The sequence below is a fragment of the Tupaia chinensis genome, unplaced genomic scaffold, assembly GCF_000334495.1.
Source record: "Tupaia chinensis unplaced genomic scaffold, TupChi_1.0 Scaffold000101_1, whole genome shotgun sequence".
Classification (NCBI taxonomy): domain Eukaryota; kingdom Metazoa; phylum Chordata; class Mammalia; order Scandentia; family Tupaiidae; genus Tupaia; species Tupaia belangeri.
The window spans coordinates 3,717,067-3,721,846 of record NW_006159565.1 but is presented as its reverse complement, the minus strand read 5'-3'; the positions used below and the strand labels follow the sequence as shown (position 1 = coordinate 3,721,846).

The 4,780-nt window shown below is 43.2% G+C and overlaps 1 long non-coding RNA gene across 2 annotated transcripts in view; it reads left to right on the top strand.

Moving 5' to 3' along the window:
- LOC102496053 (uncharacterized) overlaps positions 1-3,333 on the top strand; it is a 6,381-nt gene extending 3,048 nt beyond the window's left edge. The window contains exons 2-4 of one of the 2 annotated variants that reach the window (XR_001370021.1): positions 924-1,047; positions 2,308-2,372; positions 2,766-3,333. This is a non-coding gene — a long non-coding RNA (uncharacterized LOC102496053). Of the gene's footprint in view, positions 1-923; positions 1,048-2,307; positions 2,483-2,765 lie in introns of both variants that reach the window. The other variant, XR_333857.1, reaches the window with a different exon arrangement.
- Positions 3,334-4,780: the final 1,447 nt, after the last annotated feature.

Sequence of the window (4,780 nt, the reverse complement as noted above, 5' to 3'; positions counted from 1 at the left end):
CTCTGTCTCTCTCTTCAGTGAGCACTCAGAATCAATAGTAGTATTTTGATATGGGTTGTATCTGACTATCAGTAACAGACTTACAAAACAGTGGCTTCAATGTGAAAGGAGTGCAGAGGTGAACAGTTCAGATCGACATGGTGGTTGGTGCTCGAGACCCAGTCTCCACTGCTCCTTTGTTGTGCATGGGTTCCTGTCCCGATCACCTCATGGTTCGAGATGGCTGCGAGGGTACCAACCATTACTTTTAAGCTTTAGGCAATAAGAAGGAAGAAAAGAAGATTAAAAAGTTCACCCTTCCCCTTTCAAAAAAACTTCTGAGAAGTATCATACAGGGGTTCTGTCTTTTTTATCTCATTGACCAGAACTTATTTACTGCAAGGGACGCTGGGAAATGTGGTCTGTTCTCTGATAGCCATGTGCTCAGATAAGAAACTGGGGTTCCTTTTTTTTTTTCTAAAGAAAAAAATGGATACCAAGAGATATTATTGTCTCATTTTACAAATGAGGTAATGTGAAGAAATGTTTCCTGGGATCTCTACGGTACAGGCAATCTGCTCCCAAGGCCTTTAGCTTTACCATCAGGCTCCACGTCACATTTCTCAGGGCTGAGGCTGAACAAGTAAGCTGAGGTGTGTTGTGCTGCTTCTTTTTACTGGCTAAATGAAACAAGGGAAGCTCTAGAAAAACACATTTCAGACATTCCTTTAGTTACTACTCCTAGCCTGGTCCTGATGGACCAAGCAGCGCCAAGGACCCTGGCATCTACTTTATGAAAAGGCTAAGTAATATAAGTGTACCGGCAGGACTGATACAGTACTGTGTGGTAATATTATTGATCTTCCTATAGTCATTAAGGAAAAGTCACATACCACTACTTTAGAATGCTGACAATTGTATAATTATAGATGCTTCTTCTTCAGGTAATCCTGTACCTGTTGGATTGAGCCAGGAAAATGAAGTAGAAAATGCTACAACAATCTGGACCGTGGGCCATATGCTCCCTTTGAGAGTCTAATGAAAAATATAAACCCTCTCTCCAGAAAGGTAGACATTTGTTCTTACTTACGAAGCTTGACCTGTAATCTCAGGGAGCTCGTGGACTGCCCTGAAACCCAACGATTTACCTAGATATTTCAGAAGAGTTTCGGGAAAATGTTCAAAAAAGGAAACTCAGCATAGGGATGAATGAATGGCATGTTCCTCACCCACACACATGCACACACCTAGACTGGAGTTCGTAACACGCTGTTTATCAGTTTAGCACAAAACCTTCCAAACCGTCACAATATAGAGCATTTTTAAAAATACAAATGTTGGGGGACCAGCAGTTAACGTAACTATGTCGCTAGACTCCCATGTAGTTGACCCCGGTTCGAGTCCCGGACCTGTTGGCTTAAACTCAAGCCGGGTGCGTGTGCGTGTGTGCCCAAGATCCTGAGAGGAGAATGGAGGAGAAGGGATTGCGGTGTGGCCATCCCCCCTGGGGGGTGATTTCTTGCTTTCTGTCTCTCTGCCTCTCTCTGTCTGGCGAGTGCACACGCCCTATAGCAAAAACAAACAAACAAACAAACAATAAAATGTTGGGACCAGCAGTTGGTATAATGGCTATGTCACTGGACTCTGTTTAGTCAACTGTGGTTCAGGTCCCAGACCCGGTGGCTTACACTCATGCTGGGCATGTGTGTGTGTTGGTGTGTGTGTGTGCATGTGCATGTGTGCCCAAGATCCTGAGAGGAGAATGGAGGAGAAGGGATTGCAGCATGGCCATCCCCCCCTTGGGGGTGATTTCTTGCTTTCTGTCTCTCTGTCTCTTTCTGGTGAGTGCGCACACCCTATAGCAAAAACCTCTCAAAAATAAATAAATAAATAAAAATAACGAATGTTCCCAGCAATAAATAGCATGGCATCTTATATTCATTCATTCATTCATTCATTCATTCAACAGGATATCCTGAGGGCCTATCCATGTTGTTTTCTTGGTTTTCATAGACGTGGTACATTCCTTCTATCCTCCTGATCTGGTTACTGTCCTGGGGGGTGGGAGGGGGAAGGGAAGAGCCACAAAAGATTCAGAAAGGGACAAATAAGGGAATCAAGTGCATGGGTTGAGGATAGACTACATAAGTTTGAATTCTTCAGCAAGTAAAGAAACCCAAGGGTTGGGTGTAATTATAGGCCATAAAATCATGAAAGGTGGGAATGAGGTAAATAGAACTTTTGCAGCACATTTTAACTTGAAAAGGAAAGGACCCTTCTTAAAGCTCAGAAGTACTTTAGGAAAAACAGGATTTCTCTACCTGGTAGGTAAGAAGGCAAGGAAAATGACGGTAGTCGCAGACGGCAACAGGCTGGTGGTGGCGATCTCTCAGGTTGGTCCCCACCCTGTGCCACTATTCTCTTTGGACTTCGGCCTCTCCACCTCTCCTGTAGGGTAGGAAAACCTCACAATCAGCAAAGTGCCCATCCCAGAAGCTCTCAGGTAATATCAAGGCACCAGTGGGGCCCTGCCAGGCTGTGGGGAGTGATACTAACTCATGGGAGTGGCTGCCCGGGCCCCAGGACTTTCTCTCACCTCCCCTTCCTCTGAAAACTCAAGGATTATATCCTGGAACAAAACAGAGAGAGGAATGGGAAGACATCTATAAAGCACAGGGTTTCCAGTTAGGGTGAGGGGTTGAACCCAGATGACAGTATCAGTGAATTTCCCACCTGTCTCCTCCCAAAAGTTCCAGGAAGAGAACAAGTTCTTACCCCTCCCACAGGTAAAGCCCTGGTGGAGGAAAATCCTAAGGAGACAAGACGACCTCAAAAAGTTCGTGGGAAAATGAAGATAAAGAACAAGTTTACTTGGGTGCAAGAAGCTTTGAAATCCAAGCATAGTTTTGCATAATATGCATTTTGGAGAACTTCTTGAAGACCCCTTGTAGTTGTGAGTTTACAGGTAAAGAAAATGGGACAAGGAATTCAAGGAGGAATTCAAGCACTATGAAAGAAGGAAATCAAATGAACTCAAGCAAAAAGAAGCAGGACAAGAAATTTGAGTGAGCATAGTCAATATTCTTAAGAGAGAGAAACAGAAATCGGGAAGCCAGAAACAACAACAAACAGTTAAGGAAAAATTGGAGATTGGGAATACAAAATATTATTGCAGAACTGAAAAAATTCAGTGGCTGGGCTGGGAAACATGGCATATCCAAAAAACAAGGGTATGAGTTGAAAGATTCAGTCAAGGAATTAACTCAGAGGTATGATGAAGGGTAAGAGATGCAAACAGTGAGAGAAACGCTGGAGGCGCAGTAGGTGGAGGAAAACTAGACCCCATCTGTGTAAAAGAACTCCCAGATAGTGAAATTAGTAAAATGAACAATAAATATTTGGAGAAATAATGACTAGGCTTCGATTCTGCTGCTTTTAAAGAATTAACTACTGAATTAATTGCTTCAATATTTATTTTGGCCTGCAGTGTGCCTGCTGTGTTCAGACCCATGAGTAAGACAGACAAGATTACTGTTGTCCTAGACTTTGAATTCCAGTCTACCAGAGGCCGACAAGACACTAAGCAAAAAAATGACCAGGTTGTGAGCGATAGGTACTTCACTGATGATAAAACTGAGCGAAATGACAGAGGACCACAGGGAATGGAGAGGACATTATTTATTTATTTATTTGTTTGTTTTATTTTATGATTTTTTTTTTGGAGAGGTTTTTGCTATAGGGCGCGTGCGCTCACCAGACAGACAGAGACAGAGAGACAGAAAGCGAGAAATCACCCCCCAGGGAGGATGGCCATGCCGCAATCCCTTTTCCTTTGTTCTCCTCTCAGGATCTTGGGCACGCACGCACACGCACCCGGCGTGAGTTTTGTCACCGGGTCCAGGACGCGAACCATGGTCGACTATGTGGGAGTCCAGCGACATAGCCATTATGCTAACTGCTGGTCCCGAGGGCATTATTTAAATAGGTGCTGAGAGAAGTCTGCTCTAAAGGCAGGGGATTTACACGGAAAATTCAGTGTCCGAGAAGAACTCAGCCGTGTGAAGATCTGAGAGGAGGGCATCCGAGATGGAAGAATTAAGCTAGGTGTGGTTTAAAGAACAGAAGGAAGGCTATGGCTGCAGATTGTCTAGCTGAGTAGGCCCAGGTAAGGCTGAAAGAAACCTGGAAATATGACCATGTGGGCCTTATAGACCATGGAAAAAGATCAGGGTGAATTAATGAAAAAAGTAAATTAGAGTATATTAAGTGATATAGATATATTTTTTTGGAGATGTTTTGCTATAGGGCACATGCACTCACCAAAAAGACAGAGACAGAGAGACAGAAAGCTAGAAATCATTCCCCCCACCCCCCACCGCAATCATCCCTTCTCCTCCATTCTCCTTTCAGGATCCTGGGCATGCATGTGCCCAGCCTGAGTTTAAGCCGCTGGGTCTGGGACTCGAATCTCAGTTGACTACATGGGAGTCTAGCAACATAGCCATTATGCCAACTGCTGGTCCCCCTATTGACAATATTAAGTAAACTATCTTTGACCTACAAACACAGGACTTTCTAGTGATTCAATTTAATATGGGTGGGGGGGTCTTCAAAAAGTTAGTGGAACTGTATGTTATTTTAAAAAAAAAACTATGCAATGGATTTAAAATTTTTCTTGCACCAAAATAAACTCATACTTTAATTCCATTTTTCCACAAACTTTTTGAGATTCATCATGCATACTAACCAAGTAGGAGTCCAAGCAGCCTGATCTTTTTTTAACAAAAGTAATTATTTTATT